This window comes from Ahaetulla prasina, chromosome 4, assembly GCF_028640845.1.
Source record: "Ahaetulla prasina isolate Xishuangbanna chromosome 4, ASM2864084v1, whole genome shotgun sequence".
In the NCBI taxonomy this organism is placed as follows: domain Eukaryota; kingdom Metazoa; phylum Chordata; class Lepidosauria; order Squamata; family Colubridae; genus Ahaetulla; species Ahaetulla prasina.
Window position 1 is genome coordinate 79,847,395 of NC_080542.1, and position 17,360 is coordinate 79,864,754.

A 17,360-nucleotide genomic window follows, 5' to 3' on the forward strand; every position below is an offset into this window, starting at 1 on the left:
CATGATTTATTGTTGGGATCGCATGCATTTTTATGGTATGAAGAAGCTAAAATACAAGTGTATTTTAGAAGACATTTTATAAGAGAGGCTTTGTTATTAAACTGGGAAAGAATTAAGAAAAATCATTATCTTAAAATTCCAAATCTGGGTATCAACGATTGAGGCATTCTCATATTCATTAATATTTAGAAAGGAACAAATTGTTAGATACAATGAATTGTTGAACGAAAAGGGTGAATTAAAAACGATCCAAGAATTAGAACTACAAGGTATAAAAATGAATTGGTTTTCATATTTGCAAATACGCTCTAGATATGACAAAGATTTCAAAACAGAAGGTTTCTATAATAACCTGACTAACTTAGATAAAATTTTAACAGGTACAGATGAAAATTTAATTAGAAAACTATAGGGATATTTATTAGAGGTTAAATTAGAAGAAGAACAAGTTAAAGAGACTATGATTGCTTGGGGGAAAACTTTGGGCATGGGATTGATCTAGAAATATGGCAGAAACTGTGGATGTAAAATTATAAGATGACAATGTCTACTACATATAAAGAGAATTTGTATACAGGTGGCACCTAACCCCATCAAGAATAGCCAGAATGTTCAAGAACAAATCAGAAAAATACTGGAAATGTCAAGAGATATCTAGTTCTTATTACCATATGTGGTGGACATTCACAGAAGCTAAAAGATACTAGACTAAAATACATACATGGTTGGAGAAAATGATAGAACAGCATATAGACTTTAAACCAGAAGTTTTTTTATTGGGGAGTATACCTGAAACCTATAATAGAGAATTGAGATATTTGATTGTGAACGTAAAAGCAGCTAGAATTGTATTTGCAAAGAATTGGAAAAATGAGAAATTGCCATTGCAGGATGAAATTATTAAGAAAATAATGGAATGTGCAGAAATGAGTAAACTTACATTTGAAATTAGAGAACAGGAGGATAAGCAATATTATAAGATATGGGGTTTATTTTATCGATGGTTAGAGGGGAAATTATGATAAAGAAGAATGGAGTTTTTAAGTCATGAATTATTGAGTGATAGAATTGTTTTAAAATTATGGAATAAACAGGGCAATAAGATAAAATATTGTTCCAGAATGACTATTAAATTAGAAAATAAAATATTATAGTTGATTTAAGGATTAATTGATTAAAATATTGAATATAAATTAGATGATAAAATGTATGATTAAACAAATTAATGATTAAGTAATTGTTGCTTGCACAAAAACATTGTAACCCACCCACCGACACATTGTATTTGATTTGAATAGAAAATGCTTTTATGTTTGTATGTTTTAAAAATAAAAAAAAAACTTTTTCAAAAAAAAAGTAAAAAACCTGAGGACACTTCCAAAAACCTTTTTTGAAATGACACAATAAATAGGCCTACAGGATATATGGAGAGAGTGAAACCCAAAGACACACCAATATACATTTTATTTGAATTGACACCAATCATGTTCAAGAATAGACAAGGTGTGGATCAGTGGTGGGTTGCTACCGGTTCACCCTGGATCAGGCGAACCAGTAGTGGTGGTGGTGGGAGGCTTCACCCACCCACCAGGAGGCTTCTGTGCATGCGCAGAAGCTTGCGCGCATGCACCATGAGCAAACTAGTAGTGACTGGTTTGAATCCTGCCCCTGGTGTGGATGACGTCAGAAACAAGGACAAATGTTCAAGAGGTAGATATAGAAACAAACATATGAGCAGACCATAACCCCATAAAAGTTACATGGAAGGGACAAAGGAGGAAATCGAGATGGACACTGAATCAAACCATTTTAAAGGACAAGGAATTTACACAAATGATGAGGAAAGAAATGGAATTTTTCTTCCAAAAAAATAGGAAAGAAGAAACATAACTGCAAACTGTTTGGGGCATGGCAAAAGCATATATCCGATGGTTAGCGATAACATATATAGCAAGAGAAAGTAAGAAAAGGAAAGAACAGCAAAATACACTACACAAAGAGCTTAAAAAATTGGAGACAGAATTACAGAATGACCCCCCAAAAATAAGATAAAAGAGAAAATTGATCTAATAAAATATAAATTGAACTTAATAGTACAAGAGAAAATAGCTCAAAAAATCAAATGGCAAACTTTTTTGAAGACACAAATAAGCCAGGTGGATGGCTAATGTACAAACTGAAAAAAGATAAAGAGAAGAAAATGATACACAAACTGATAGATGAGAAGAGGATTCTCCATTATCACAATGAAGACAATAATAATAATAATAATAATCCAGGAATTTTTTGCCATTTTTTCTTACAGTCAAGAAAAAATAGCAGAATATACAGTAAAACAATATTTGGAAAAGGCTGGTCTACCTAAAATACCAGATACAGTGAGAGCAATGTTAAACAAAAGAATAACGACAATGGAAATAACAGAAGCAATTAAAAGATAAAAAAACAATAAAACACCTGGACCAGATGGGCTACCAGCAGAACTTTATAAAAATCTACAGGAGACATTAGGATTGTCAATGTTGGAGGTCTATAATGAAGCGCTATCAAAGGCCAAGCTCCCCAAAACATGGACAGAAGCATATATTACATTAATACCAAAAAAAGATACAAATTCCCAACAGATAAAAAAACTACCGACCAATATCATTATTAAGTGTAGATTACAAAATATATGCCTCTATAATTTCAGAGAGATTAAAAGGATTCCTAAATTAATTTATACATCCTGACCAGAATGGTCTCCTACCTAAAAGACAACAAAAAAATAATATGAGGATTATCTTGAACATATTGGAATATTATGAAGCCCATCCAGAAAATCAGCTAGCACTGATTTTCTTGGATGCCCAAAAGCCTTTGATAATATGAGCTGGGACTTTATGACACTACAATTGAAGGGTATGGACTTCGGTGAAAACTTTGTAAATACAAAGCAATATATTCCAAACAAATGGCGAGAATGTTAGTAAATGGGGAGATAACAGAAAATTTTAGTGTAAGTAAAGGCACAAGGCAAGGATGTTCACTATCCCCTCTATTATTCATACTAACCTTAGAAGTTTTGCTCAGAAAAATTAGACAAGATCCAGAAATAAAAGGATTGGAAATAAAAAAAGAACACTACAAAGTACAAGCATTTGCAGATGACTTAATATTCATTTTGGAGGAATCCCTAGAAACGGGACCCAAATTAATAAAAAGAACAGAAGAGTTTGGCGAAGTGGCAGGACTAAAAATAAACAAGGAAAATACTAATATTTTGACAAAGAATCTTACAAACAAACAGAAAATGAACTGATGGAAAAGATGGATATACAGATAACTAAAATCAAATACTTGGGAATCTGGTTAACAGCAAGATCAATAACTATCAAAGAAGACAACTACATCAAATTATTACAACAATTAAAGATAGATTTTGAAAAATGGAGAAATTTACAGTTGTCGTTAGTCAGGAGGATAGCCACAACAAAAATGAATATCCTACTGAAACTGTTATTTTTATTCTAAGCAAACCCGATAAAACTAGAGAAAAAGTTCTTTGAGGACTTAAACAAACTGATTCTACAGTTTATCTGGCAAGGCAAAAACCCAAGAAAAAACTGAAAATGCTATAAGACATCAAAAATAAGGGGGGGGGGTTGGGTTACTGCAGGAGTAGTCAACCTTTTTACACCTACTGCCCAGTTTTGTATCTCTGTTAGTAGTAAAATTTTCTAACCGCTCACTGGTTCCACAGTAATAAGCCATGTATCGCCATCTGTGCATGCCTCTTGCGCATCGTGAATTGGGTTTGGGGGGGCGCCAGCTACCAGCTCTGTTTGTCTGTTACAGCTGGGTGGTGTGCGGGGAGATGCGCGAGCTATTCTGGGATGAGGCTCCTTTGTTTGTGGTCGCACTATATGCCATTTAGTTTCACTTACGTACCGTGAACTAAACTTATGTGTGGGCGATACAAATAGTATATTTTCAGAAATTTAAATTGTCACAGGGAATTTTATGAAAACCTAATGAAAATGTTTTTAAATAATACTATGAAATTTAAAAAAAAAATTAAATAAAAAAAAAGGAAAGTGCTTCGATATTGGACAAAACCCATACCGCCCACCATGAAAGCTGGAACGCCCACTAGTGGGCGGTAGGGACCAGGTTGACTACCATTGGGCTCCTGGATTGGAAGCTGTACTACCAGGCATCTCTGCTCACATGGGTGAAGGAGTGGATAAATCTGAGGAACAAAAGAATATTGACGTTAGAAGGACACGACTTACAACTGGGATGGCACGCATTTATATGATATGGAAAAAGTAAAATACACAGATACTTCCAAAGGCATTATATGAAGAATGCGCTGATTTCAGTATGGGAAAAAGTCAAACAGAATCACTATATGAAAATACTGGTTTGGCTATCCATGATGAAAGCACTAATACAGCCTAATTTTCTAGAACTGAAAAAAAGTCGTAATGTCAAGGTTCCAGAAAAACCTCTTCTGCATGAAAAAAACCTCTGAAGCCATTGTCTTTCAAAGTTCTTTCCTAGCATAAGGAAACTGGCACACAATGAGTGAAATTCCAAAACTGAAACTTCCGGATTCTTTTCCCAGTTATACAAACTCCAAGAGTCCCACCCCCCTTACCCCTTTGCTGGTCACATGGTCCAACGTTCTTCCGCTTTATTAGAAAGCTCTTCTTGCCACTCCTTCTGCAGATGTGAACACAATCCGACCTTGACCGCTTGAAGAATGTTACCATACCTATCAACCCCCCTTCTTCCCCTCAGGGGAGAAATGTGGCAGCATCTGGAAACCTACGGCCTAGTATGGTTTCCAGGCCTGACAGGCATCCCCCCCTTGCAAAAGAAGCTATATCCTAGGAAAGAAAACAAAGAATTAATAAAGAAGAGTGTCGGTGGTCCGCACTTCCCTTCTACCCCCCTCTACCCACCCCCCCAAGAGGTTTTTTAGGTTTGTCAGGGAAAGTGTCGTGAAATTGTTTAATCAAATTGTCAGCATTTGCTTTCCAACTTTTGACCCAAATAGATTCTGATAATGGATAGCCCTTCCAGTGGACTAAATATTGTAATTGACCTCTGTATAGTCTAGAGTCAAGGATTTTCTTGATCTCATAGTGGGTTTTTTTATTTATTTTTATTTTTATTTTTATTAAATTTCTATACCGCCCTTCTCCCGAAGGACTCAGGGAGGTGTACAGCCAAAATAAAACACAGAATATGTACAATTAAAAGAATTTAAAATGAACTATTACTATGCGGCCGATAATTAAAACATTTAAAAATTTAAAATATTATTAAAACCCCCAATTTAAAAGCAACTATTTATGCCAGTCCTGCTTGGATGAATAAATATGTTTTAAGCTCATGACGAAAGGTCCGAAGATCAGGCACTTGACGTAAGCCAGGGGGGAGTTCATTCCAGAGTGTTGGTGCTCCCACAGAGAAGGCCCTACTCCTGGGGGCCGCCAGCCGACATTGTTTGGCGGACGGCACCCTGAGAAGGCCCTCTCTGTGAGCGTCTGGTCGGTGGGAGGCATAAGGTAGCAGCAGGCGGTCTCGTAAGTACCCGGGTCCTAAGCCATGGAGCGCTTTAAAGGTGATAACCAGAATCTTGAAGCGCACCCGAAAGACTACAGGAAGCCAGTGCAGACTGCGGAGCAGTGGTGTTACATGGGAGCCACGAACGGCTCCCGTTACCACTCGCGCAGCTGCATTCTGGACCAACTGCAGCCTCCGGGTGCACCTCAAGGGCAGCCCCATGTAGAGAGCATTGCAATAATCCAGCCGAGACGTAACCAGAGCGTGAGTGACCGTGCATAAGGTATCCCGGTCAAGGAAGGGACGCAACTGGCGCACCAAGCGAACTTGGTAAAAGGCCCTCCTGGTGACGGCCGCCAGATGTTCATCAAAGGACAGCCGACCATCCAGGAGGACGCCCAAGTTGCGAACCACCTCCTTTGGGGCCACTAACTTGCCCCCAACAGTCAGCTGCGGAAGCAGCTGACTGTACCGGGGTGCCGGCATCCACAGCCTCTCCGTCTTGGAGGGATTGAGCTTGAGTCTGTTTCTCCCCATCCAGACCCGTACGGCTTCCAGGCACCGGGACAGCACTTCGACCGCTTCGTTGGGGTGGTCCGGGGTGGAAAAGTACAGCTGAGTATCATCAGCGTACAGATGATAACTCACCCCGAAACCACTGATGACCTCACCCAGTGGCTTCATATAGATGTTGAACAGGGTAGGCGAGAGAATTGACCCCTGCGGTACCCCACAAGTGAGGCACCTCGAGGACGACCTCTGCCCCCCTGTCAACACCGTCTGCAACCGGTCGGAGAGATAGGAGGAGAACCACCGATAAACGGTGCCTCCCACTCCCAACCCCTCCAACCGGCGCAGCAAGATACCATGGTTGATGGTATCAAAAGCCGCTGAGAGGTCTAATAGGACCAAGGCAGAGGAACAACCCCTGTCCCTGGCCCTCCAGAGGTCATCCACCAACGCGACCAAAGCCGTCTCCGTGCTGTAACCGGGTCGGAAGCCGGACTGGAACGGGTCTAGATAGACAGCTTCCTCCAGGTGCCGGGGAAGCTGCCATGCAACCACACTCTCTACAACCTTCGCTAAAAAGCGAAGGTTGGAGACTGGACGATAATTACCCAAAATAGCTGGGTCCAGGGAAGGCTTCTTCAGGAGAGGTCTCACCACCGCCTCCTTCAAGGCGGTGGGGAAAGCCCCTTCAACCAAAGAAGCATTTATAATCCCCTGGAGCCAGCCTTGTGTCACTTCCTGAGCAGCCAGTACTAACCAGGAAGGGCACGGGTCCAGTAAACACGTAGTTGCATTCAACCTCCCCAGCAACCTGTCCATGTCCTCGAGAGCCACAGACTCAAACTCATCCCAAATAACCTCAACAAGACGAGTCTCTGCCGCCTCGGCTGAACCATCGCAATCATGATCCAAGCCATCACGAAGCTGAACGATTTTATCGTATAGATAACCGTTAAACTCCTCAGCTCGTCCCTGCAGGGGGTCATCCCGTCCCTCCTGTCGAAGGAGGGAAGGGTCACTCGAAACAGGGCGGCCGGGCGGTTATCTGCCGATGCAATGAGGGTGGAAATCTAGGAACGTTTCGACTCCCTCATTGCCACTAGGTAGGTCCTAGTAAAGGACCTCACTAGTGTCCGATCAGCCTCGGAACAGCTGGACCTCCAAACACTCTCTAGGCGTCTTCTCCGGCGTTTCATCTCTCTCAGTTCCCCGGAGAACCAGGGAGCCAATTGAGATCTGCGCCGGGTCAGAGGCCGCAAAGGCACGACACGGTCCAAAGCCCCAGCCGCGGCCCGTTCCCAAGCCGCAACTAGTTCTTCAGTCGTGCCGTGGGTAAGATCCTCAGGAAACGGCCCAAGCTCCGTCAGGAACCTCTCCGGGTCCATCAGGCGCCTGGGACGGAACCAACGCATCGGCTCCGTCTCCCTGCGGTGGTGAGCAGCGGTTCGAAAGTCTAGGTGAAGGAGAAAATGATCTGACCATGACAACGGTTCTTTCACTATATCTCCTAAATCCAGATCATTTACCCACTGACCAGAGATAAAAATCAAATCTAGCGCGCCTCCCCCAATGTGTGTAGGGCCATCAGTTACTTGAATCAGGTCCAAGGCCGTCATGGAGGCCTGGAACTCCTGAACCACTGTTGATGACAAGCCGGCCGATGGCAAGTTGAAATCTCCCAAGACCAAAAGTCTGGGAATCTCAACCGCCATGCCAGCAAGCACCTCCAGTAGTTCAGGTAGGGCTGTGGCCACGCAGCAAGGAGCCAGGTACGTGATCAACAACCCCATCTGATTTCGATGGCCCCACTTCACAAGGAGGGATTCACAGCCAGCTATCTGAGGAACAGTGGACTTCCTCGGCTCCAGACTTTCCCTAATCACAACCGCCACCCCCCCACCCCTATCCTGGGTCCTCGGCTGATGGAATGCACGGAAACCCGGAGGGCACAGTTCAACCAGGGGTACACCCCCTTCTGTGCCCAACCAGGTCTCCATAATGCCCATAAAGTCCGCGGACTCCCTCTGAATCAGGTCACAAATCAGGGGAGCCTTATTAACCACGGACCGGGCATTGCAGAGCATCAGCCGTAGACCCAGGCTCTGAGGATCCTGACCATCCAGGGAACGAGTAAGGACTGGGGGGCCGGAGCACGTGATCGCCTTTAAACATCGACCACGTGCTCCCAACGAACGATACGGCCCCCTGCCTCCGCCATATCTGCCCCTCCCACTTACCGTACAGATTTCCATTGCTCTTTGCTCTGTTCAGACCCCTCCCCCCTGTCTTCGGACCAGCTAAAATAGTGTCGTGAGCACGCGCTAGGACTGGACATACCCTCCCCGACGGGTTTCCCCCAACACCCGCCCTTGCCCTCCCCCCCTTTAAAAATTCCCTCCCTAAAAATCCCCAAAGGCTCTTTCTCTTCGCATGCCACCTCTGTGAGTCCCAAAACCCGTCATGGAGGCCGGCCCTTGGTAACAAAACGGGCCATTCCTGTGAGGCGGGGGCACCTCGCAGGCGCAAGAGTTCATGTGCTGAGTAACGCATAGAAAAAATGAGAATCGGCGACAGATGATAAGATGGTAAAAATCCAGGTTGGCAGAACATTGATAAATGATGGAACTTCCAGTGGGTATCCAGTTGACCAATAAGACCAATAGGGGCTGGAACAGGATGACGAAGATGGTATAACGGAAGAAGATAGACAGATGGGATCCATGGTAAATAGTCCATAAATAACGTCCTTGTAAGATCTTAATAAGTCAAGGACAGCCACCAATCTGTCCAAAGTCCAGTCCAGGAAACCATTGGATAGAAACCGTCCCCACCATCGATGCCTGTCCATAATTACTCCTTAGAAGCCTGCCATATCACCCTCTCCGCCAGCTGCTCCGAAAGCAAGCTGTTCCAGGCCAAAGGCCTGTCCACAGCCAGCTACTGCCTCCAAAGTCCACTGATCCCAGTGTGGCGAGGGGCCGAATCGGAACATCAAGGTAAAAATCAGGCAGAGAGGCGACTGCAGGTCGGAAACGATCCTTCACCCCTTCAGCGTTCAAAAGTCAGGGGGGAGGACCGACAAATACAGGCCGGGGACTATCCTTCCCCCCTTCGATGTTCAAAAGTCAAGCGGGGGGAGGGGAGACAGATGGCCACCGAAGATGTATACAGAGTAGATGGCAAATGTCACAATGGAAAACACCAGATGAAAAGCGCCTGGTGGAAAGCGCCATTAAAGGGAGCAAACTACAGCCACGCCCCAAGGCCTCGTCTCCGGCCTTACCTCCAGCCGCATCTCAGGCCTCGCCTCCAGCCCCGGTCCCGCCTCGCCTCCCGCCGATGGAACAAAGGGCGCCCGTAAACGAAACGCCTCGCAGCCCACCAGGCCTCGCCACACCCGACAACGTGCCGATGGGCAAGGCGGGCCGAGGTCGAAGCAGGAGTCGAAGCCGAAGACCGACGCAAAGGCCGAGGACGGACAGCGGGCCTCCCCTGCGCTCCAAAATGGCCGCCATCTCCATTTGCCGCTCCTCCCTCGGCCCCCGCCCTCGGCGGCCGCAAACCCAAGATGGTCAAAAGACCTCTCCAGCGGCCGCCGGGAAGATGATCCAACGGGCCGGGGAACAGAGACAGCTCGGTGAGTCCCCCAGAAGCTGCCATCCTGGATTAAATGCCCACCGCCGACTCCAGTTCTCCTAGCGAAACGCCATACTTGTGCATGCGCAGAGCAATAAAATAAAATAAAATAAAATAAATAAAAAATAATTTTTACAATGGGGAAAGGGCCCAAAAATTTTGGACCGAATTTTCTGCTTGGTATTCTCAACCTCAGATACTTAGTAGATAAAAAGACTTTATCCCCAATGCGAAAAGGTGGTTGAAGGGAACAGTGTTTGTCAGCTTGGGCTTTATATTTTTAAGCTGCTACAGCTAAGGTCTTTTTTGTATTTTCCCATCCTTTTTTCAACGAATTCATCCAGTCCGTTAGGGAAACGGAAGTGGGGGGTTGCACGGGGAGTTCAGGCATTGGAACGAAGTCCATGCCGGTGGTTATCTGAAAAGAAGTTAACCCCGTGCTGCTGTGTACAGAATTATTATATGCGACCTCTGCAAATGCCAACAAATCTGACCAGTTCTCTTGTTGGTAATTTACATAACACCGTATGTATTGTTCCACCATTGAGTTCAATTTCTCAGCCGCACCATTAGTCTCAGGATGGAACCCAGAACTAAGTCCTTGAGACGACCCAATGGACCATAGGAACTCCCTCCAGAACTTGGCCATGAATTGAACACCCCGGTCGAATATTATCCTTTTAGGAACTGAATGTAGTCTGTAGATGTGTTTCACAAAGAGTTTGCTAATTTTCTTGCCGATAGCAATCCACTGCACGCAGTGAAGTGGGTCTGTTTAGAGAACAAATCCACTACGGTCCATATCACCATATTTCCCCCACTAGGTGGGAGTTCAGCAATGAAATCCATGGCAATCTCCTCCCAGGGTTTTGTGGGTTCTGCCACGGGTTGTAGGAGTCCAGGGTTTTTTCCTGGTCTGGACTTCATGGTGGCACAGGTGGCACAGCTCCGCACATAGTCTTTGACATCTGATTTCATTTTTGGCCACCAGAATTGCCTTCTAGCCAAGTGGAGAGTTTTCAAAAACCCGAAGTGACCTCCTAGGTGAGAGTCGTGGCTTCTTTGCCAGCTGCATAATGACGGGTACATAAATCTTGGTTCCCTTCCAGGGTAGTCCATCCCTTAAGGTGAGGTCCGGCAAGTTTTCTTTAAACCAAGCATCGTCAGCAAGTGCTGATTTTAATTCCACTAGTAGTTTATTTGGTGGGATGTTAGCACCACGGTGTGATCGCTGTCGAGTAAGTGCTTGGCTGGCTGGTTCGCTATCGGGAATCATCGCATGTACTACCTCTTCGCGTTGGCTGTCAAATTGTGGTTTCCTAGATCCTAGATCAGCCGGTAGATTTTGGTCGCCGGGGATGTATTTGAGGGTGAAATAGAACTGTTTGAAAAACTGAGCCCATCGAACTTGTTTGGGAGAAAGTTTTCGAGGGGTTTTTAGGTATTCAAGGTTTTTGTGGTCCGTCCACACCTCGAATGATTCCTTCCCCCCTTCAAGGAAGTGTCTCTAGGAGAGGAGTGCTCACTGCACTGCAAAGGCTTCCTTTTCCCAAACTGCCCATCTGCATTCAGTGTCTGTCAGTTTTTTAGAAACGTACGCGCAGGGCATAAGATTGTTGTTGGTATTCCGTTGTAAAGACAGCCGCTACCACTACATCACTTGCGTCAGCTTGGACCACAAAAGGTTTATTTGGATCCGGGTGTTGGAGAATTGGTTCCATCGAAAATAGGCGTTTTAGGTGTTTGAAGGACTGTTGGCAGTCCGTTGTCCAAGATAGGGGTTGGTTAGGTTTGGGTTTGGCGGGTGATGGCCCAGTTTTTAGCAATTCTGTTAATGGTAGAGCTACTTCTATGAAAGAAGGAATGAATTTGCGGTAAAAATTTGCAAATCCCAGGAAACTTTGAAACTGTTTATGTGTGCGTGGCGGTTGCCAATCCAACACCACTTTCACTTTTCCTGGGTCCATTTCGATATCTTTGTTTGATATCCGGTAACCTAGGTAGTCTAGGGATTCCTTATGGAATTCGCATTTGGAAAGTTTCACATATAGCTTGGCTGCTAGGAGTTTTTTAAGGACTTGTCTGACTAATTTGATGTGTTGTTCGATATTGTCCGTGTAGATAAGAATGTCATCTAAGTAGACAAGAACCCCATTGTAGAGATGGGGGTGCAGGGTTTCATTAATTAGTTGCATGAAAACTGCTGAGCCCCCTGGAGTCCAAAAGGCATGACACGGTATTGAAAACTGCCCAAGGGGCAGTTGAAAGCCGTTTTCCATTCATCACCTTCCTTGATGCGGACCCGGTAATAGGCTTCCCTTAAATCCAATCTGGTGAAAATTTTGTCTTTTGCTAAGTGGTTCAACAAATCGTGCATTAGTGGTAATGGGTATGTGTTCTGTATGCAAATCGCATTGATATTTTTGCAATCAATACACAATCTAAGCGAACCATCTTTCTTTTGTTTAAATAGCACGGGCACAGCTACAGGTGATTTTGCTGGTTCAATGAACCCCCTGGCTAGGTTAGTGTCAATGTATTTCCTTAGTTCGGACATTTCGGCTGGCGTCATTGAGTACATTTTGGGTTTAGGTAATTTTGCCCCCAGGTGCAATTCAATTGCACAATCAGTTTGTCGGGGGGGGGGTAGGAGGTTACATTCATCCTCGCTAAAAACATCTGCTAAATCCATGTATGCTTTAGGGATGTGTGGTTCATTACGAGGTGCACTGGATATTGTGGCTATTGGTTCCCTCTGGTGGTCATTCTGGATAAGGTTTTTTTCGGTAGGAGGAACTGGGTCTATGGGTCTGAAAGTCCATATAATTTTCCTGAATCCATCCTCCCATTTGATTGTGGATTCCCATTTGTCCAACCAAGCTAAACCCAGGATGATGGATTCTGACATCTTTGGAATTACTATGAATCTTATAAGTTCATGATGGGCTCCAATTTCTAAGCGAACCAGTTGTGTGATTTGGATCGCTGGAACGCCGCCAATTAAGGTTCCATCTACTTGGTGGAATTTAATTGGGTGTTTCAAGGAAAATGTTTTTATATGCAGTTGGGCGACAGTAGAGGTTGAAATTAGGCATCTGGTGCATCCTGTGTCCACAATAGCCTCTAAGTCTTTTTTGGCCTCTCCCCCTGGAATTATTACTTTGATAGCAAAAGGAGGAATGGGTGCACTCACCATTGGGTCGTTTTCCATCTCGTTTGAGTTGTCAGGAGGTGAATCAGCTGATGGAATGTCAGTGGATACTTCAGTGGGGAGGGGGGTGTCTTGCAAAGCGACTGGTATTTGGATTCTTTTGAGGGGATCTACGTGGTCGGATAGCAGTTGGTGGGCGATACTGTGGGAGTGGTGTTGGGGCCAGGCAAGCTGAAGCCCAGTGTCCTAGTTTTCCACAATGGTAGCATATAATTATTGCTGAAGATTGAAAGGTGGAGGGTATGGTAGGTTTTAAGAGGGAAGGTCTTGTAGGTAGCCGTTGTGGAGTTGTAGTTGTTGATTGGCTTTGGCAGGGTTGAATTCTCTGTCTAGAGCTACAGACCCATTGTACCAGTCATTTAGTTGTTCTCTGGTGGAGCAGGCTTTTCTGATTTTTTGATTGATTGCCTCTTTGAAATAGTGGAGGAGGACGCGGTCTGGCCAATGTCTAAGGTTGCCAGCAACTCTTCGAAAATCCCATACAAATTCCTTTAGAGACCTGTTACCTTGTTTCATCATTTTTAAGGTGGTTTCACATTCTGCAATTAGGTCATCATCTTGAAACTGGTTGCGAAGCAATGCAATAAATCCGTTAACGTTTAATTCAGGGGCATGTTCATTGTGTAGTTGAGCTATCCACTCTGAGGCTAGCCCGACGTTCATACCATCCGAGATGGCGTTGATTAGGCTTCTTTCTGATGGGTGTTGATGTCTATATTGTTCAACGTAAGCCTCAATTCTGCTGAGGAAGTAAGCCAAGTGGTGTGGATTCCCATCAAAGGTTGCTTTGAAAGCAGGAGGGGCTGGGTGAGGGGGTGGAGATGAGTTTAGCTGGCCTGCTTGTGGTTGAAGAGGAATTTGTGGGATGGCTGTTGCTGATTGCTGTAAAAACGCCTGTTGAGGGGGGAGGGCTGAAGCCACCGTAGCTGGTTGCTGAGTTGTAAAGGGGGGTGAAAACCCCCCTGGCTGCTGAGAAGAAAGTCTTTGAAATGCTTCAGCTGGTGTGGCAAAATCCAGCCTGGGGCCCCCAGGAATGAAAGGTGCTAAACCTGCTGGTTGCCATTGGTACTGGATCCATCCTTGTCCAGGATAAAATGCCCAACTGGGAGGAATAGAAGCAGCAGGAGGTAGCGTAGGCCTCGGCTGGCAGGAAAAGTCAATTGGGGGGGGTTGCAGTTCCCCCCAAGTCACTTGTGCTGCCTGAACTCCCTGCTGTGTGAAGGGGGGAAGGGAGGGCCTCCTGGTTCATCGGAATGGCTTCGAGCTTCAGTAATTTCCTCCTCTCTGCTGGGAGGGAAGATGAATTTAGGCTGAGCTAAACTCAATGGCTCTCGAGGCAGTTGAGCTGAGTTTATGCGAGGCCTCACTTCCAAAAGCTCAAAAGTTTCCAGGAGGTCCAATAGGGATTGGGATTTTAGGGGGTTTCTCAGGCCCCAATCCAGTGACTCTTCCGATTCTCCAGTTTTTACTGCCCTCCATTGAGATTGAGAAGAGGGAGGGGGCTCTCCATTCCATCCTGGGGAAATGTTTTCTCCCAGGCATTTCAATTCTTGCAATTTATGGGGAGGGGTTTGGCCGGAGCGACAGCTTACCCATGAATCGGAGTCTTTAGGCCGTGCACCAAGCTGATGTGCAGGTTCCACAACTTCAGGCTTTTGAGTCACATCTTCCGATGGGAAGTAGGTGATCTCAACCAAGTCCTCAGATTCCAGCCTCATGACCCCTTCAAGGGTTTCTGCTTGCTGGCTTTCCATCTTCACTGGGTCTTTGCACCGCTGTGGAGTTTGTGGAGGCTGGGGCCCAGCACCCCCCTAATGGGCCCCCAGAGCAGAGGAGAGGGTACCGTTAAGCCAAAGAAAGTTCTCAGTTTTGGAATAGGTTCCAGAAAAACCTCTTCTGCATGAAAAAAACTCTAAAGCCATTGTCTTTCAAAGTTCTTTACTAGCATAAGGAAACTGGCATACGATGAGTGAAATTCCAAAACTGAAACTTCCAGATTCTGTTCCCAGTTATACAAACCCCAAGAGTCCCACTCCCCCAACCCCTTTGCCGGTCACATGGTCCAACGTTCTTCCACTTTATTCGAAACCTCTTCTTGCCACTCCTTCTGCAGATGCGAACACAATCTGACCTTGACCGCTTGAAGAATGTTACCATACCCATCAACCCCCCTTCTTCCCCTCAGGGGAGAAATGTGGCAGCGTCTGGAAACCTACGGCCTAGTATGGTTTCCAGGCCTGACACATAAGGTATAAAGACATCTTAAATAAACAAGGGGACCTAAAATCAAAACAGGAATTAAAAAATAAAGGAATTGATCTGCACTGGTGGCCACATATTCAATCACAAACGAGATACAAGAAGGATGCAGAAATATAGGGATCTTACAAAGAATTCCTAGAATTAGATCAGATATTCCTAGGGACAGATGATAAATTAATATAGAAAATTTATAATTATTTATTGAACTTTAAAATGGAAAAAGAACATGTAAAAGAAGTTATGATAGTATGGGCCAAAAACTTTGGATACAATATAGAATTAGACAATTGGCAAAAACTTTGGGAAAGAAATTACAAACTAACAATGTCAACAGCATACAAAGAAAACCTTTATACAGATGGCATACAGATGACAAGAATGGCAAAGATGTTCCAAAACATATCGCCAGAATGCCGGAATTGTAAACTGATACCGGGGTCCTATTACCATATATGATGGACTTGTCCAATGGCAAAAAAATATTGATTAAAGAAGGGGTAAAATTCGCTTACCTTCACTACCGGTTCACAAATGTGTGTGCCTCCTCCACGCATGCACAGAGACTTCTGCGCATGTGCAGAGGGTCAAAAACGGGATGTGATGACATCCGGGTGGGTGGGTGAAGCCTCCCACTGCCAGCACTACTGGTTCATCTGAGCCGGATAGAACCGGCTGAATTTTACAACTGAGTTAAAGATAAAAAGGTGGTTAGAAGAAATAACAGCACAACAAATAAATTTAAAACCAGAATTGTTCCTACTAGGTATATTACTGAGGAAATATAACAAAAGCAGCATATATTTAATATTACATGTAATAACAGCAGTATGTATGCACAAAACTCAAAAAGCAAAAATGTATCTATAGATGAAAATATAATAAAGAAAATACTAAACTGTGCTGAATTTATTATTTTATTTTATTTTTCATATTTATATACCGCCCTATCTCCCTAGGGACTCAGGGCGGTTTACAGGCAAGTAAAACATATAAATACAGACTAAAATAACAATTAAAAAACTTATTCTAATAAGCCAAATTATTTAAAACAATATAAATGATAAAAACCCATTAAAAACCAACAAATTTAAAATCTAATCCAGTCCTGCGCAGATGAATAAGTGTGTTTTAAGCTCGCGACGGAAGGTTCGGAGGTCCGGAAGTTGACGAAGTCCTGGAGGGAGTTCGTTCCAGAGGGCGGGAGCCCCCACAGAGAAGGCCCTTCCTCTGGGTGTCGCCAGACGACACTGTCTCGCTGACGGCACCCTGAGGAGTCCCTCTCTGTGAGAGCGCACGGGTCGGTGAGAGGTATTCGGTAGCAGTAGGCGGTCCCGTAAATAGCCCGGCCCTATGCCATGGAGCGCTTTGAAGATGGTCACCAAAACCTTGAAGCGCACCCGGAAGGCCACAGGTAGCCAGTGCAGTCTGCGCAGGATAGGTGTCACACGGGAGCCACGAGGGGCTCCCTCTATCACCCGCGCAGCCGCATTCTGGACTAACTGAAGCCTCCGGATGCCCCTCAAGGGGAGCCCCATGTAGAGAGCATTGCAGTAATCCAGACGAGATGTCACGAGGGCGTGAGTGACTGTGCATAAGGCATCCCGGTCTAGAAAGGGGCGCAACTGGCGCACCAGGCGAACCTGGTGGAAAGCTCTCCTGGAGACGGCCATCAAGTGATCTTCAAAAGACAGCCGTTCATCCAGGAGAACGCCCAAGTTGCGCACCCTCTCCATCGGGGCCAATGACTCGCTCCCAACAGTCAGCCGTGGACTCAGCTGACTGTACCGGGATGCCGGCATCCACAGCCACTCTGTCTTGGAGGGATTGAGCTTGAGCCTGTTTCTCCCCATCCAGACCCGTACGGCTTCCAAACACCGGGACAGCACTTCAATGGCTTCGTTGGGGTGGCCCGGGGTGGAAAAGTACAGCTGGGTGTCATCCGCGTACAGCTGGTATCTCACACCGAAACCACTGATGATCTCACCCAGCGGCTTCATATAGATGTTGAACAGAAGGGGCGAGAGAATCGACCCCTGCGGCACCCCACAAGTGAGGCGCCTCAGGGTCGACCTCTGCCCCCCCGTCAACACCGTCTGCGACCGGTCGGAGAGATAGGAGGAGAACCACCGATAAACGGTGCCTCTCACTCCCAATCCCTCCAACCGGCGCAGCAGGATACCATGGT